Here is a 20,082-nt window from a genome sequence, read left to right on the forward strand (position 1 = left end):
AGTAACATCTAAAATTTTATGGCTCTAATTCTCTTTCTAGTTCTTAGCTTGTGTATAACATGTTGCGAGTTGATGCAAGAAGCAAAACTCTATTAGATGAGCGAAATCAGTTTACACTATCAAAGAGTATCATGGTATTATCTTTGATTTATTGTCCTTTCTTAATTTGATTTATACATGATTTAGTTAATTGTAATTATGTTTGTAAATTCAGCATCCGGTGGACAATAATTTTGATTGTGTAGATATCTACAAGCAACCTGCTCTACAACATCCCTTATTAAAAAATCACAAAATTCAGGTATAATAGTTGGACAATTTATAAGATTAATTATATTACTTTAGTGCAGTGTATAAACTAATTAGTATTTGGTGAAGTAGTAGAGAGTGATATATAACCAAATAATTTATTATTCAAGATTTCTAACCATAAATTTTAATTCAGGATTAATTTATTTGTTTATAAAGAATTTTAACTTCAATTATAATTTATTCTTCATTAAACCATATTTTATTTCTTTTCATTGCAACATGTGTAGCTTTTCCCAACTTTCGCAAAGAACGTCGTGCGAAGTAGATCATCTAATGGTAAAACGAGTGGATGATTGTCCATTGGGAAAAGTGCCTATCTACAACGGGACAAGAAGTCATCAAATTATTACTAATTCGGCTTCAAAATTACAAATTGATGATTTTCGGCAGTATTCCCAAAGTTCCCAAAGATATCATGTAAGTGGGTATTTTGTATTTTTAATCAATACATTTTACATGAAATGGCATAACATTATGTGTGTGTGTGTGTGTGTGTGTGTGTGTGTGTGTGGGGGGGGGGGGGGGGGGGGGGGGGGGGGGGGGGGGGGATGAATCAACCAGTTCTTGTTTCCTTTCTTTTATATATTTCTATTAGCCTAAAAAATGAATCAACCCAAACAACGCTGCAAGACGAGAGAACAAAATAACGCCGCAATCAACGACGAAATGACAACAAAAAAATAAGATCGACTTAGAAACCAACTATTTAAATAAAAGGAAAGGAAAAATGAGGCAGATAGGTGAATATGGACCCATAAATGACCCCAAACCACCTTTTTCAATATCGTTGCCAAAGAAGGTCAACCCAACCACCATTAATCCATCTAAAATGGAATAGGGCAGGACAACCAGGCGTATAGAGTTGAAAATCTCAACTGCTTCCGTTTTATAGTGATCTAAAGGGTTGGTGTGTTTTCCCATAAAAAATTTGTTAGAAAATATTATTTGAAAAGTTTGCAAAAAATAAAAAATAAAACGTCCGGTTAGATCGGGCCGACTATCTAGTGGTGACATGGCTACAAATTACAACTTGTCTCGCTAAAAACTTCATTTTAAACGATTCAATCCAATGGAGCCTAACCCTTTTTTCACATTCCTACGTTTTGGTGGATGAGGAATAAAGAACCGGTGTTGGAAGAACAAAAGACTAAGTGTGTACCCGCACGCAAGCGGAGCCAAAATTTTTGAATAGTGGAGGCACCATTATATGAAATTTGTTGGGAGGGAAAGTTTGTGTGGTTGATTTTACAGTTCCATGAAACGGGGAGGAATGGTTTTCATTTTTCTCATTGAGAAAGAGAGAGAGAGAGAGAGAGAGAGAGAGAGAGAGAGAGAGAGAGAGAGAGAGAGAGAGAGAGAGAGAGAGAGAGAGAGATGATCGTAGGTGGGTTTAGAAATAAAATCTCACAAAAACGACATGTGATATGAATATTGCCAGGCACGGATACAATGTGGGGGCAATGGGGTCAAGCGACCCCACTTGCCTCCACTTGTGTATTGTATTTTTAACCTAAAATTAGATATATATTTAGTTTGACCCCTCTTTAATAATTTATTACACTGCAAAAAATTATAAAACTAAGAAGGTTCCTAATGAGTGTTCTAAGAGCACTAGTTAATAAATCAAAAGAAGTAATTTTTTTTATAAAAAGTTGTTATAATTATTATATCAATACAAATAACGCTTATTTTTAGATAAAATTTTCTTTTATGAATTCTTTAACCAATTATCTTAGAGCATATCGTTGACAAGACCATAAAACTACTATTATAATATAAATTATTCTTATATTTGTTGAAAAAGGTTGTGATCTGACGCTACGTTGGTGGTGAAAAAATTAATTATGGTTATATTTTTTATACTCTGTTAGAAATGGACAAATATTTTTAACAAATCAACATTTTAAGGTAATTATAAATATAACTTGTATAATTTTTGCACGCTTGCGCGTGTATAAAGTTTTATATAAATTTTTATGATATAACTTGACCCCACTTATTAAAATTTACTGGATCCGTCACCGAATATTGGCCCTTCTTTTAAACACTTATCCATGTCATCTCTCAACCGATGTGAGACATTTTAACACGGTGAGACGGAATGTAATGAAAATTACTTATTTTAACATAAAAAATTAAATACATGAGAGAGAGAGTGTAACATGTTTTGTTTGTGTGATGGGAAAATCAAAATAAAGTGAACAAATTGAGTGCAAAATCTATACGGGGTATATTCTAATTCATATATTTAATTTGCCTGCAAAATCTAATAGTGGTATATTACTAGTATGGTGGGGGGAGATATATTTGTGCAGGCAGGAGCCCACATAACCTTAAATATAAGATATTGTGTGTGCATGTGTGCAACAAATCACTTTTAACATTTATAAATTGTATAAAATAAGAAATATTGCCTATTTTAAATATTGTATGTTTTTGTGTTCTCTAGACTGTTACCCTTGATACAACTCAAAACATGATTTTTCATGGAGCGTACACGGGCATAGTTGGGTATGAACTATTAGTTCAAGCACAACAATACGGCATATCGGCAATTTGGGTTGAAAGTGGATCAACATCAGAACTTAATAGCATAAAAGTCGGAGCCGGGGTTAGTTACTTTTCATTACGTTTATGCCGATTTTTTTATTTCATGACATTCCATTGTATGAGAGAGAGAGAGAGAGAGAGAGATAGGGAGAGATGGAGATGGAGAAAAATATTCATTACTTAAATGCTCCTTTTCAACAATGTATTAGTGGTTTCATATTTTTGTATGTATGAAACTCCATTTTAATATTGTACGAAAAAAAAAACCTTATTTTTAATATACTATTAACATCCATTTTTTGACGTGCAAGGTTCATCCATTGTATTTTTTTTTTGAGAGATGGTTCATCCATTGTATTGATGGTTTCATGTTTCTATTTATAAATTTCATTTGAATGTTGTACCGATGTATTGATGGTTACTCAATTTTAGTATTGTACCAAAAAATATTAGAGAGAGAGAGAGATATAGAAAAAATATTGATTCCTTAAATGCTCTTTTTCACCAATGTATTGATGGTTTCATGAAAGAAAAAAACCAAATCCTTTTTTTAAATATACTACTCATGTCAATTTCTTTTTGTGTACAAGGTTTTTCCAACCTTACATGGAGACAACCAACTACGAATAACTAGTCAATGGACGGTAAGAGTATGAATTTAATGCATTAAATAATATCTAATATGATGGGAAAAAAATATTGTTTTTGTGCTCAAGTTCAACTTGATATAAACATGCAGGCAGATGGCTACAATCAAACTGGATGTTTCAATAGCAATTGTCCAGGTTTTGTGCAAGTCAATCGTGACAAAGAGTATGCTCTAGGATCTGTCATATCACCCCCTAATTCCATTGGAGCAACAAAAAAATTATTTGCAATTTTCTTAATCAAACAGGTAAATTTTTTATTATGCCATATCACCTCCCTAATATATATTTACAAACTATTACACAATTATACTATATAATTACAAATAGGTAAAATTAAAGATGTTAGCGAAAAAATTTGTTTAATAACACGTTATTTAAGGGTGAGAACTACGTTACCCTCTCTTGTTTAGGGGGTAATTTATCCTCTCATGATATCAACCAATCAAAATGTAATATGTGTAGACAACATTAAATGTCAAATAAATGAATCAATTTTTTCTAAAAATAAAAAAGTTCATCTTAATCATAAGGTAACTTTTAATACTTTTAATTTTTATTTAGAGTAAATTACACTCCCCTCCCCTCTTATATTAAAATATACACTTCCCTCCCTTTAAAAATAAAATCTACACTCCTCTCCCTCTAAGATGCTTGAATTACAACCCTCTCCCTTAATAATTAAATATGTACTACACTTTAATCTATTTTAACATAAATAAATATTTTTATGATATATACTAATTTTGAACCACCATTTAAGAAAAATAAATCATTTCTTTATAATTTAAATATCAATGGTAATTAAGCTTAAATATTTTGATATATATTAAGTTTATAATTTATAGTATAAAACTAATTTTTATATAACCATATTTTATTGTATTTAGTAATTATTGTAATTTTATTTTTTGGTTGTTTCATATTTTATAATAGGGTTTAAAATTATATGTTAATGTAATTGTGAATAAAAAATAGCGAAAAATATGTATTCAAATTTTGATTATGTTAAAATAGACCCGCGGTACTTCTTTTTTTTTAAGTGTGTTAGATTATTTTATTTTATTTTTGCTAGATTATTGAGGAAGTAAAGTGTAGATTTTAACATAAGAAGAGAGAAGAATGTAATTCAAGCTTCTCTTAAGGGAGGGGAATGAAATGTTTTCTAATATGTTTGGAATAAGGGGGAGGGGAGTGTATATTTTAACATAACGGGGAGGGGAGTGTAATTCAAGAATCTTTGAGGGGAGAAGAGTGTAATTTACTCTTTTATTTAATTATATTAAGGTGTTCAATCTTAATTAATTTACACTACAAGACTTATAACAAATAAAATTTTTACATCAAATTACTTTCATCTGGATGTCCTTAAATTCATCACTTACATTCATAAAATTTCTTCCATTCCACAACCCCAAACGTGAGAACAAAAACATCTCCTTCCTTCAAATTTCTTCTTTATTCTTCCCTATTGATCAATTCTTGTTTCTTTTTCGTTTTCTTCCCATTTTGATTGTTCAATTTTGTCGTTCCAAACCGCTGAGTTTCAAATTATAGTGAGAATTGTCGTTGTTTCTAGAAGCTGCGTCGGGTATCGTGATTTTTTTATTTAAGTAGCCAACCTAATAAAATCTGCTAACACGCATAGACCTGCCCCACTATCAGCCAAAGCCTTTAAGTCCAAACAAAAGAACAAAAGCCTCGTGACATAACCATTTCCGCAAAGAACCGAAAAAAATGCTAGCAAACTCCCAAAACATCACCGGCAACAACACTCGCTAGCAATCCTTAAAGTATAACGGATGACTTACTCAATTGTTATAATTAACTACCTCACAACCAAGAAAAATCAAATCAAAAAGAAAAATCAACTCACCATATCCGACGTGGTTACGGAAATAACGATAATTCTCACGATATTTGGAATCAAACGAACGACGACGATTCTCACGAAAATTGAAAAATGCGGCAGTTTAGAACGACAAAATTGAACAATCAAAATGGGAAGAAGAAATTTTATGAATGTAATGGATAAATTTAAGGACATTCAGTATGAAAAAAATTTGATGTGAAATTTTAATTGTTCTAATCCAGATCTTGTCGTGTAAACTAATTAAGATTGAACAACTAAATATAATTAAGGCAAGATTACATTTGGGGTCATTTATCTTATTTTTTTGTAACAATTTGGTCATTTATCTTTATTTGTTCCCGTTTAGGTCCTTTATCTCTCTTAAAAGCACATATACATCTTTTTTCTCATTTTTTATTAAAAAATACATAATTTTATTTCTAAAAATATATTTTTATTAAAAATGAAAAAAAATCCAGAAATATGATGAAGATGTTCATCATCTTCATCTTCTTCCTTTGAATCTTCATGATCTTCTTTAAATAAAAAAAATTCTACTAAAATATATCTCCAAATATCATGAATTAATGTTATATTCACCTCAAATCTTCTTTTAAACAATTTATTTTTGAATGAAAAAAAGAAAAAAGAAAAAAAGCGAGTGGTGCGGTGGTCTTTCTTTTATGGTTTAGGCTGCTTGCTTGTATGCTGTTCGACCCACACCGGTATGCTGTTCAACCCACACCAGTGCCATTTTCCAATTTTTTGATATATAAAATAGTTGTTCATTAAAAAGAAACTATAACCCAATCGGCTCATTAAACCGTCGGTTCGTCGATTTTAACTAAGTTTGTCCGATTCACACTAGTTCGCACCGGTTTGATTGCATGTCCGATCTAATATGTTAACCGAACCGGTTACTCCGTTCGGTTCACGGTCGGACCGATTCGACCGACCAAAAAAAGTCTACAGAAACAATAGATATATACAAACGATGACAAAACGGAGAGGACCGAAAAGCTCATCGGTGAGGAGAAATATTAGGGATCGCTGCATTTTAGATGGAATTTGTTAGGTTAAATTGTTGCTAACCTAATGCAGGCATTTTAGAGGGAAATTATTAGGTTAAGTTGATGCAGACCTAATAAAATTAATAAATAAGGATAAGAGATTTAATGATTTGTTTAAAAGGGCGATTGATATTGGATATCAATTAATGGAAGCAAAATTAAATCAAAAAAATTGTCGATGGCTTAAATTGTTCTCGAGAAGAAGCCATTAAGACTCGGGTTTGAATCCCCGCAAAGCTTTTTTCAATAAAGAATTATTAGATTAATTGCGTGGAGAAAGGAGGGAAATCCTTATTTATTAATTTTATTAGGTTTGCAGCAACTTAACCTAATAATTTCCCTCTAAAATGCTGCATTAGGTTAGCAATAATTTAACCTAACAAATTCCATCTAAAATGCAGCGCACCAATTTAACCTAACAAATTCCCTCTAAAATGCAGCGATCCCTAATATTTCTCATCACCGATGAGCTTTTCGATCCTCTCTGTTGTGTCATCGTTTGTATATATCTATTGTTTCGAAGACTTTTTTTTTGACAGGTTGGTGTACACTTATTTAATACTTTTACAAACGAATGCCCTAATTTTTATGCAAATTCGGCTACCCTAATTTCCATGCAAACTCGGCTATATATAACAAACCATAAATCGTGTTTCTCTCAAAAAAACCTAAACCGTGGTAAATTACACAAACAACCCTTAATTCTTCTTGCGTAAAAATAACAGCTCAATTCTTCTTATGGTTCTTAACTTCATATCATGCACAATGCCTTTGCCTTAGCCTTTATGGAGAATGAATGGGATATAGAAATACACTTTTTGATGCTACACCGTTGTTAATTCTTTTTTCTAACAATGGATAGTTATGAAAGATTTTTGTGGGTGACATTATTGACTATCATACGCATTCAAGACTATCATAGATAATAATATATCATTCATCGTGCCTATTACAATATTTAACAACAACAACAACACAATGGCACTAAAAAAAACACGAAAACAATGATTTTAAGTCAAAATAGTTCCTGCTACTATAATTCATTGTGCATGAATGTTATTATAATATGTAAGTAAAAAATTAAGAGAAAAATTGCAACTCCTCAAATTGTGTTAGAAAATATTTTATCGAACCCGCATGAGTGTGTTGAAAAGTGTGTTATTAGCAATCCTCAATTTTTTAAGTAAATTATATATTTTCGTAGACCTTCATGAAAAGGAATAATTATTTCTTATATTTATGTACTTAAATATGAACTACAATTATCGAAAGTTCAATTTTGATACCTAAAAATAATACAAATAATCTTTGATTATTGATACATTCATTAGGTATTAAGTATTTTTCAAATTTACATTATAACTACACCATCAAAACAAAATACATTATGAAATGATTTTAGCTCATAAGACCCGTGCGGCGCACGAGTCGGCAATCTAATTTTGAGATTAAAATTAAGGTTTAATTAGGGTTAAAGATAGCTTGACGGAAGGAGGAGGGAAATTTTGAGATTAAAATTAGGGTTAAGGATAGCTTGACGGGTTAACATTTATAAATAAGAGATGATCAAGTGAAAGAAGGTAACAATTTCAGCTAATTTAATGGGATTGATACTTTGATTAAATCCTTAAGTCATGATGATAAACACGTTCAAATTATACACGGGTTCATTTATTTATTATATTTTTTTAAAATAGAATAGGATTGGGAACCGAATCAATTGAGATAAATTGTTTTTCCCTTTGGGTTGGTTTTTCTTTTAGAGTGAGTTTTCTTCCCAGCCTCTTTGAGAACTCTTTTGCACAATATTGCTTTATTTAGGTTTTGATTTGATGTGAAGTGTAGTTGTCGTGTATTACTCCTATCTTAACACCCTATATATGTAACTGTCGTTGGACATTATCTAATTCAATAGAGTAATGTTATATGAACATCCAAAATTCAACAACTTTTGAACAATTAGTATAAAAATATATCAATTATAACTATTGATGTGATTATAAGAGAGAGAAACAACTAATTAAAAAATGATATATAGTATTTATACACTATACATATACGATGTAGGACAACCAAAAGGTTGTCAATATATCATTTCTCAATTCAATAACTATCCTTTCAATAAAAAAATTGTTTACAAGAATTGACACACTACAAAATTACGTCAAATTCTATTCTAAGATTTTTTTTGAAGGAATTCTATTCTAAGATATTCATCAAATTCCACATTGTTATTCCATAGAGAAACTTATGTATTTATAAAAATAAATACACAAATACCTCCCATCTCAAACTATGGGAAAGTTTATATTACAAAATACATACCCAACAATTACACAATCCTATTTATTATGGATTATTTATTGCAGCTAATTCTAAATTTTGTGGCAGTGGTGCCACAGACCGTGCTCGACGTCTTAAACAATCTTTAATTATTAAATATATGACCACTAATATACATCCAACTATAAACGGAATGCCTATGCCTAATAATATTTTCCTAGTTAAGGGGTTGTTGTCCAATTCTTCGTATGGACTAAGTCTAAGTGACGTCTGATCCCTCATTTCCTGCAGAAAAATGAAGACAGAAATTAATTACACGTTTCTTTGAGAAATTAATTAGGCAAAATTACGAAATGGTCCCAAAACTTATTTTTAGGTAACGTTTTCGTCCTTTATCTTTTTTTTCCCATTTTCGTCCTTTATCTTTTTAAAATGTTGCACAACAATCCTTTAAGTGGAATCTGTTAACTAGTACGTTAAAAAAAAAATTAACGTTATGTTCATCTTCTCCAATGTTCACACAAGCTTCTTCTTCTCGGTCACCCTTCAACCCGCAAGAACCCTAAAAAATCAAATCTCAAAATTCATGGCATCCTCACGCACACAAGGTTCACACACACAATCATTTTTCGGTTCCTTTACAATATACCCGGTGCGGTAAGCTCCTCCTTATTGTCTAATGCCCCAATTGTCTTCGAAGTTCTATAGCATTTTGAACGGCAAGAGAATATGGCGGCTGAAGTGCTTTTCCTAATAGAGGAAGGAAATTTTGAGGTTGTAGGAACTTTGTGGTGAGTATTTATACATATGATTACGTACATACCTTGTTCTCTCTTGCTCATCCTTTTCGTAATCTGTTATTGCTAGTTAATTTTGCCTTAATTTTAATGGTTTTTTTTCTTCATAAATTGTAGGCTAGTAACATTAATTACGGATGCAAATGCGTTACCAAAAAATATTCCGGATGCAAATGGAATTGGAATCAAGGACACTTAAGAATGTTATCCCGAAGATGCAAATGGACCACAACTCAACAAAAAGTTGGATGAAGATTTTGATTATCATGTGTCTTTTATTTGGTGTAACTTTTATGTTTAAGTTGATCAAATAAGGTTGTTAGATTGTTAAGAAATTATGTATTGAATGTACTCGATGAATGTACTCAACAATTATGTTAATTTGATGTATTTCGACCGAATGAGTTAGTGTCAACAATTTGTGTCTTGATCTGCCTTAAAAAAAATTGGTGACTTGATCTCATTTCATTTTGCAAGAGTTTTTTTTTTTGGAATCGGTAAAATATTATTAGCCACTAGCCCGTGCGAGAAGCACTAACAAGCCATGGACGGATACGGACGAACGAAGTAATTACAAATGGCCAAACCAAGACCAAAAAATAAAAACCATCACCCATAGGGAAGCTCGGTAGCACGACAGCGAAATGCTAAAAAAGAAAAAACCTGCAATATTTAGCAGAAAAAAAGCGCCCACTGCCTAAGCTCCAAAACCACAAAAAACAACAAAAGGCACTACGAGAAAAACCCATTTGCCATAATAACTTCCTCTACCAATTTGTGTCATATAATTGGTGTCATGTAGTTTCAATTAACAGGTTCATACGCAATAATATCAATTGGTATCAATAGTAATTAACTTTTGTCATAATAACTTCTCCCATAATACCATAATGCAACTTTTGTCATTGTTACAAAATCGATCATAACTAATTAACTGAGAAATACATACCGCCACAACTTCTAACTTAAAGGCAAGACAAGCCGCTTACAAAACGACATAAGGTTCGAAAATAATAAAATTCCAACATAAAGGCAAGTACAAGAGCTGCATACAAAAAGACATAAGGTTCCAAAGTAAGACATCACAAAAGTTGCCCAAAAAATACATTAAACAAACGCCATCCAATATCATGGCCTCCATATTTTCATCTTTTGTCTAGCAAAGTGAGTTGTTGTTGAATATCTTGAGCTTGCGGCGGGTTGAGAATTTGCACCGGATATATTTGTTACCATATTTGATGTTGCAGAGACACTACTAGTAGCAGCCGAATACTTGCGGCAACATTGACTTTTCGAGGTCTTCCTCTTGGCTTTTTTCGAGATGTAGCAACGGTTTGGGTCCGTGTTGCATTCGACCAACACCGGGCGCGGGTTGGGTGTGTGTTGCATTCGACCCGGCGAGAACGGCGGCGCGAGGTTGGGTTTGTGTTTCATTCGACCGGCGGGAACAATGTGCGCAATTTGGCTCGATTAGGTGTGTTTTGAGTCCGATTTGTTGCGGTTGGAATTGAGAGCCCTCTACAAGAAGCTTTGTTATGACCGGAGGTTGTTTGCATTTAGAACATCTAGCAGGCATTCCTTTTCTACTAACAAGTGAAGAATCTCTCGCTTTCTCATCACCATCTTTGTTCCTTTTCCTTTTGGTCTTCCGGGAAGTTTCCTTAAAGGGGGTGGTAATATATCCGGATATGGAGTTGAAACCCACAGGTTCTTTCCATTTGTTGGATAAATGATAGGACGGTAACAAGCCTCATATTTCTCTTTCTCGTAACAATCGGGAATCAAGTTTTCCGGATCTTGTTTGGCAAATATGCATCTTGCTTCTTGCGTGACAACAAGGTATTCCGGTAAGCATCCATTTCCCGCAAGAACACTCTTTCTTTTCCGTACTTACCGTAAAGGACTCTCTTGTGTGATTGAGGGCATACACCCCGTAGATATTCTCAGCGAAAACCTTGTCAAACATAAGCATATACACACCAGTTAAAACTCTAAAACCGAACCATATTATGACATTTAGAAAAACTCACAACGAGAAAGCAAGAAACCATGATATTGTTATAGCGAGAAAAACACTTAGCGAAACATACATTTCGAAAAACCGAACCATATTAGATACATATTCATTTACAAATTTACAATATGACGAAGCATACCCGCATCCCCAATTCTTTGATAACTCACACTCTTTCTCAGCTTTTTCTTTATGTTAGGCAAAACAGAGCCATCATATGCTTGTATCTTAGTTCTGTTTGTTGCCCACCTTTCCATAAAATAGTCTACGATGTCTTCAAACATTGTAACAATTGGCTTTCCCCTGGGTCCAATTATTACACTATTGAAGGTTTCGACATATTGTTGACTAATACATCACACTTTGAATTGAATGAAAATCTTGATTTCGACCAATGCTTCGTGGAATCTTCGGCAAATATTTATAAGCTTCTTCACTAACCTTCCTTATTTCTTTCATCTCCCTCTCCCATGCTTGAAAATATGTAGCCTTGGCTGCCTTCCACATTAACTCCTTGAGTTTCTTACCCGGATGCTTTTTTCTAAAATTGTTATACAAGTGTCTTACACAAAACCTTTGTTCAACATCGGGAAGAAGCGCCTCCATGGCGAGTAAAAGTCCCTTAAACCAAATAATCAATATGTATAATAAGTTATTACTATTAACTATGAATATTATAATCAATTAGAAATAATTATAATCAATATGCATAATCAACTATGAATATTATAATCAATTAGAAATAATTATGATATTGAAACTAACCTTTTATTGATCAGGATATGAAGGTGTACGAATTACATGCTTCGGACCACCCAAATCGTCAATTAGCGAGTTTAAGGAACCAATCCCATGAATCTTTTGTTTCACTTTCAACAACGGCCATAGCAATTGGGAGCATTTGGTCATTTGGGTCTCTACCCACGGCGGCAAGTATTTGACCTCCATAATAACCTTTAAGAAAACAACCATCAAGGCCAATAATGGGCCCGCACACTTTGAAACTCTCTTTACAGCCATTAAGACACATGTATAGGCGTTGGAAACTTGGCAGCAAGGGTCTATCCACATAAATTTCCTCATTGTTCTCCCCTCCATCTTCTACTATTGTAGGTTGAATTTGCACCTTGACGGTACTTAGTGGATTAGATCTCATTAGTTCATGAGAGTAATCATACAATCTAAGATATTGTTCTCTAAATGAGCCATCAACCAAATCAATTGCAACCCTACGAGCCCTATAAGCTTTCATCTTACTCACTCCAACATTCCACTTTCGATGCGCTTTGTTTGAAATAGATGTCGGTGTAATATTAGGAGTCTCCCTCACCGTTGGCTCTAATCTTTTCCCCACCCAACTTGATTTCATTAATGAGACTTTATAATCCTTGGGACAAGAATGTTCGTCATACAATTTCCTCAATTGCCATGTATCTTCATTGGGAAGTTTAGCACAATAAGCCATCCACTTACACGGGTCCTTGCATACGGCGCTCACTCTTATTTTATCATTCTTGATCATCTTCACATCGACATTCGATTATGAACGGCATAAGTTGCAATTGCAGCCTTAAATTCCTCCCCGTCCGAGAAAAGTGTACCCAAGACCCACTTGTAGTCGAGCATATTTTTTGGCATGACAAAACCTGGATACTTATTTGTAGTACTTTCCTCGTCACTATTCTCACTAACTAACTCTTCGGACACATACTCATCATCGTACAACCCTCTATGTGGCATCACAAGCTCCCGCCTTTTCGTTGTACCCCAATTGAAATCATCATCATCAATTAAAACATTTGGCTCTACACTTGGTTCCACGTTTAGATCTTTCTCAACTATGATCTTCTTAGGTCTCCCTCTTTTTTTACCGATTGGGGCCTTCTTTTTTACTTGAATTTCCTTCATTTTCTGCCCCCTTCCTCTTTTTACCACCTAACCTTTTCCTTATTTCCTCATTATCCTCAATAGTTTGTGTTATTTCCCCAAGAACATCAACTTCGTTTGTACATCACCAAAACCATCATTAATGAGCAGCTCATCATCCGAGTCCCCAAATCCACTATCATCGTAGTCTCCACCGTGCATTTCGTGTTGGGCTTCATTGTTTGTTTCATTTTGGGCTTCACTATAGATAATATAGTTGGGTTGTGACACCGAATGTACTAGAAACAAATGCACTTTTCCATTACCCTTGGCCCAATCACTCATTTCATTAGCTCCGGTATCATCCGATAGGCACTTTTTAACACCACCAACCTCATACCACATGCTAATGTTATCCTTGTACCCCAATTTGCCAACATATTCTTCAATATCAAAAAAACACCAATAGTCGGTGTCACAAATCCAATTTGACACTTCACCTTCGTATACATTCTTTGATTGGTCGATAAAATTGCCACCATGATGAATATCAACAGATATTGTAGACATCCGAATAATGACAAAAACACAATCAATGGAAAACTATTAAACATATAGGTAGGGACCACAACAAATCACTACCAAAAAATAGGGACCACGTATGCAACTTGCATACATAAATAACCAAAACAACAGTAGAAACACATAAAAACATAGATAGTAAAATCCCAACATGACATAGATAGTAAACTAATCAAAATGGATTTTTTTTCGGCATATGCTTTAGATAGAAACAGAACAAGAAATACAACACCGTGATTTGCTACAATGAACAAGAAATATAGAGAGGGTTTTTAGCATGTTCATGAATCAAAGCAACATTAGAAACACATAATGATTCGAAAAACAAATAAATTCATTAAATCGCGTATACATACCTTCAAATCGGATTCGAATCGATTAGGGTTTTTAGGTTTTCGATATTTTGACCCCCTAACTTTTGATTCAGAAAAGAAATAAAAAATTGAAAAATAAATTCAATAATACAAAAACTTTATCTCAAAAAAAAAATGTTGATCAATAATACAAAAGTAAATGTAGGTTAAAGTAAATGCACTTCCAATCTCTCCTCATTCAACAAACCCCAAAATACTCACTAAGTCCAGAAAAACTTTAATCCAAAACAACATCTAAAAACAAAGATGATGAAACAAGAACAGAAGGAGAGTTGCTAAGCCGCAGATTTAAATATGGGTTGTTAATATGAGTTAAGTTCAACGACGTAGCTTCCCACTGGTTTTAATTTTTCTCAAATTTTGTTATGAAGGATTGAAGGGTGGTGAGTAAGTTTTGGAAGAAGAAAGAGAGAGGGGTATGTTATCTCTTGAATGGGTCATTACCTTTTTTGCTGAATAACCTTTTTCTTGCTAGTGGAAGAAGATGATGAGGAGACTCTTGCCAATAGCAATACCAATTTATACATTGGAGACTATAATTTTTTTTTTTTTTTGAGATAGGAATTTGATATTTTATTTAAAGGTTAAATATTGTGTTCCTATAAATATATCAAAATTTTATTTTAATCCCTTTAAAATTTTCCTTAGACTCGTTAGTTTCGTAAAATTTCCAATCATAACTATTGATCTCTACTTTTAAATCAATTAATGTGTAACATTCATATTTTTTAACAAAATTGTGTATAATATTGTAAAACGTCTCAAAAAAAATTAAATTTTTCAACAAAACTTGAATTAAATATGAATTTTTAATCGTCAAAAATATAAATGATCATATTTAATTCACATTTTGTTAAAAAATGCTAATTTTTTTTAGAAAGATTCTTATAATATTATAAACTTTTATGCAAGATTTTATTCAAAAATATGGAAAAATTTTAGGGAACTAAAAATCGACGAATTTTTTTGAGGGAATCGAAGAAATTTTTTAGAGAAACTAAAACAAAATATTTGTATATTTATAGAACCAAAGACATATTTAATCCCTTATTTAATAAAAAATATTCATTTAAAATTTTTAGGGTTAAATATGTTTTATGTCCCTATAAAATTATAAGCTTTCAAGTTTAGACCCTAGAAAAAAAAAATCACTTTTAGTCCCTATTTACATTTTATAAGGACTATTTTAGAGAACTAAAAATATTCAACTTTCTTAAAGGTTTTTAAAATAAGAACTATTCTTACAAATGCTTTAGCGAGTGTGTATTTGCAAATATTATAGTTGAAGATTTTTTGGATATGAAAGAAGATTTCAAAAATACGAACAATAAACTTGGCCCCTAGTACATTAATAAGCTATCTTTTGTTACTCCTAATAACATATATTATATGTGTGTGTTTAATTGAAAGGAAAATGCTAGATATCAAGAATGGATTTTCTTGATGAATTCAAGAATGACATGGCGAATAATCACCCTTAGATTTTAATCTTATTTATTAAAGTTTCATAAAAAATATATATAACACCCAAAATATTACAAATTGAAGCAGGTACGCAACATCCTCATATATATATATGACAAATGGTTTGGGCATTCATTTTCTTTTTCTTTGCGTGTTTGCTTATGGTGTTTGTGTTTCGTTCCTTTGTTAGTTTTTGTTATGTTGATTTTGCTTACTTGCACTTTCCACAATCCTTTTTTGAGATTTTTTTCTCTTTGTATTAGTTTTGAATTTCTTCATCAGGTAATGTTCGATAGATTGAAGCAAGATGATAGCTATGCATATGGTAGTTTAATGTCTTGTAAGAAAAGTAGATTGTGAAAATTTTTTTAGTCTAATAATGAAGGCTCTCTTTCTTAAGCATCGTTCTCTCCCTTCTCTCTAGCTTGCCTAACCACCACAGCCTTTAACCTTCCTTCTTATCCTCTAATCCAAACAAAGTTTCCACCATGTAGCCTCTTAGATGGTGGTGGTGCGATGGGTTTCCTTCCCCGCACCACCGGCACCCCTTTCCCGGTCGCCGTTTCATCCTTTCCAGATACGTTTTCCGTCGGATCCGAGTTTGATCTTGTGGTTTTGGCCGATCTCCTTTTACGGTTTGGGGTGGCGGTGCTAGGTGGTGGCGCCGTCGTTTGTGTTGCCGGTGGTTTTTGTAGATCTTGTCCAGCCGACGTTGCTCCTTGTTGCGGTTTACTTTTCGGGTTGTTGTACATCTCCTTCCCAAGACGATTAAACCTCCTTCGTCGGGCTCTCTTTGGTGTCCGGCAATCGCAAGGTTCGTGGTGGGTGAGGGTGGTTCGTGCAGCGTTCGTAGATGTCCGCTCCGAGGTTGCGGTCGGCTTGGTTTGGTGACGAGACTTCTCGGTGGTTTGTGCTTTTCGCCGGTTGTGTTTCTTTTCGTCGGTTGCCGTACGTTTGCCGTCGGCGAGGCTTTTGTTTTTGCAGGTCTCCGGCAATTGTTGTTTTTGTTTGTTCGAGAGATTGGATGGATTTAGACCGGTGACCCTTTGCGGTGGATGATATCAAAAACCCGAAAGGGTATGTTAATGTGTGTCTTTAAAACCCGAAAGGGTCGGGTTACTTCAACCCGAAAGGGTCGGGTTACTAACTTGTTGTGTTTGGTGGTTCATGTCCGCCTACACACTCGTTACGATGCTCGAAAGAGCTTACCGCTTGCTGCTTTGTTCGGGGAGCCGGCACTTGGATTTGTTACCGTGTTGACGGTCGGTCCATTCGCCATGTTTAAACCTTCACTATTGCTTGCACATTTTCACTTGTTCATATTTTTTTTGTAACTTCGGTTTCGATCCCGTACGCGGGTTCGCTAGGTTACTCCCGTGACTAGTGATTTTGTGTTAGAATAGATTAGGATGGGTCCGCTTGATTTGTTATTTCACGATGTATTACCGTTTGGGTTAATCTGGGTCGGGTTTAATGTCCCCAGTCTCGTATCTCGTTCTTTTTATTTTATATAATCTTCTCTTTGCTTAAAAAAAAAAGTCCGTAATTAAGTGAGTTAAGTGTGCTAGTTGAAAGCTATGAGTTATACAAATTATGTGTTAAGTGAATCAAAATTTGGAGAGTATTTCTAACATTTTTTATTTTCAAAATCTTTATGTTAAATTTAAAACAATATAAAATATATATTTTTTTAATTTAATTTAAAGAATTTAAAGAAATTTGTAGTGTTTATATACACTAGTATGAAAAAGAGTGAATTCTTTCATTAAATTGTAACAAAGAGTACATCAAGTATTTATACATTTTGATTGTACTAGCTAAAACTGATTGTATTATACAAACTAAACTTATTGTACAAACTATAGAAACACTACTTCAGTGACTTGTACTTCAAGTTATTGACATTGTCATGTTTTTCTTCCTTTTGATATGCATTGTGCAATAATAATACCTAAAGAAAGGCCATGCATTGGTTAAAATTTCTTCCTTTTTCTTCTTTTTTTAGTCAAAATTGCCTAATCACTCCCATCTTAAAACTAATGCAATTAGTTCCTGCAACTTGTAATGTAATTAAATAATTAAATTAACCAATACCTCATCAAATAAAATCATCAAACAATTTTGCTAAAAAAAATCATCAAACAATTATGCATTAAAATTTAATAGTATGATTTGAGCAATAATTATGCATTAAAATTATTTTAAACAAAAGGGAGATGCTAACTTGTGCCCTTAAGACACAAGTTAATGAATTAAATATATCAATTTATCGGAATCTGTACATTACATTTAATCTTTAACTTTTTAATGAATTGAATGCACAAATTTTTAAGGAATATTTTTTCGTTGGGTTTTTTAACATGTGCCCTAAGAGTAAGAAAACTTTATAAAACGATCCATTATATGTTGGGGATCCATTGAATGCACACCTATCCATGTTTTGACATCTTGCCATAGCTCACCGAAAGTAGGACAATGAATTAAGAGATGATATGCTAATTCATTATAGCCACATCCGAACACACACAATTGAGAATCAAACAGAATGATACCTCGACGCACTAAATTATCCTTTGTAGGCCACCGGTTGCGAAGAAGACGCCATGCACAAATTGAAACCTTCGGAGGAACATTGTTATGCTAAATTGCGTCAACTACTGCATCGGGGCTATACATCTCCTACCTTATGGGCATTTGATACACATCATAGATCGTATAACCACCACCCACATTAGGACGCCACCGCCAAACATTTGTAACAATATCCCGCAAAGTAACATTAGAAAGCAGAGACCTACACTCCCCCACTAGATCTTCCTCCCATGCCAACAACCGCGGACGCTACTAGAATCATATGTAACTTAAATGACTTTAATGTGATACAAGCTTTATAAATAAGTCGTCACATTATAATCACATTGTAATATTTTAAATAAAAAGTTAATTTTAACAAGGATATTCTTATCAATAACAAATTTAGTTTTTCCAAATAAGTCTTGACATGGTAGGATTTTAAATAAAAGTTAATTTTAATGTGGATATTGTTCTTAATGACAATTTTTAATAATTATTACTTTTTTGATAAGTAATAATTATTACCGCAACTAAATATTTTGATTACAGTACTAAATATTATGATTTTTTTGCCAACAAATTTTTTTTATAAATATAATTATAATTGTTTCAGTTTTGATTTTTAATAAACAAATAAATAATCATCAATCACGTTCTACATGAGCTGAAAATCACAATCTACGGAAAGTTGTTTCGTTGAAGAAGGACGTTCCCGGAAACTATAAAAAAGGTGTTGTGCCGTTTGTGTTCATTCCCGCATTTCCAGCCGAGGCATGAATCTTTCCGGTCTATTGGGCTTCAATCCGAGCTTCTGTGTTTTTCAATCTTTTAGGCCGTTTGCTTGTTTACCCCCATTTTACTTAGTTACTTAAACATAAGTTATCATTGTAATTTCATTGTATTTCAAACTCAAAATTGGTGGATTTCTCCATTTTTGAGTTTGAGGGGGACTCTTAGAGTATAGTGAATAAACCATAGTTAGTTAATATATGAACTATGGTTAGTAGATCAGTTAGGTAGTTATGAATTTGTGTGTGTGTCCAATAAATTTGATTTTGGTTTGTGCCACGTAAGAATTGCCAAGCACCGAAATACTAGTGTTTCATGTGATGCGTTTTTTCTAATTTAATATTTTATACGTTCTAAAATATTCGAGTCATTTATAAAAAGAAAATTGTTCTTAAATAATTGATCCGTTTCACTTTCATTTCAATATTAATTTCTTTGTTTAATTATAATTTTAATTAATATTAGTTTCATCACTTTCAATTTAAAATATTTTATTTTACATTTATAATAATGGTGAATACAATGATACTTAACAAAAACTCAAAATCATTTCTCTCTCTCTTTTATTTATACATTAATACGTGTGAAATATATAAAGAGAATTGATATTTGTACAACCATTTTATGATAATTTTAAGGCTTAAATGCACTTTTCACCCCCTATGTTTCAAAAAGTTGCGATTTTGGCCCCCTATGAAAAAATGGATATTTCGACCCCCTAACTTTTGGCCCTCTTTTGATTAGCTAATTTTGATGGAGATTATGACAATTTCTCGGTCTCGATGGTGTAAAGTGGCATGGGGGTAGAAGGATGTTGATAAGTGGAGTCCAAACTCGGCATGGTGTAACTTTTGGCCCCCTAAAGAAGGATCTACTTATCGGTTTTGACTCCACTTATCATGTCGGTT

General features: G+C 33.0%; 2 pseudogenes across 1 annotated transcript; one reads left to right on the forward strand and one right to left on the reverse strand.

Annotated features, from left to right (window-relative positions):
- On the forward strand, positions 1-3,829 carry LOC146896784 (protein neprosin-like; annotated as a pseudogene). The gene is made up of 6 exons (XR_015023127.1): positions 1-134; positions 215-301; positions 540-729; positions 2,762-2,923; positions 3,453-3,506; positions 3,602-3,829. The product of XR_015023127.1 is annotated as a protein neprosin-like (transcript).
- A 7,112-nt stretch (positions 3,830-10,941) lies between these two features.
- On the reverse strand, positions 10,942-13,433 carry LOC146896785 (uncharacterized; annotated as a pseudogene).
- Positions 13,434-20,082: the final 6,649 nt, after the last annotated feature.

The sequence above is a fragment of the Medicago sativa genome, chromosome 8 (genome assembly GCF_051527215.1).
Source record: "Medicago sativa cultivar Bolivia chromosome 8, Bolivia_mono, whole genome shotgun sequence".
Lineage (NCBI taxonomy): Eukaryota > Viridiplantae > Streptophyta > Magnoliopsida > Fabales > Fabaceae > Medicago > Medicago sativa.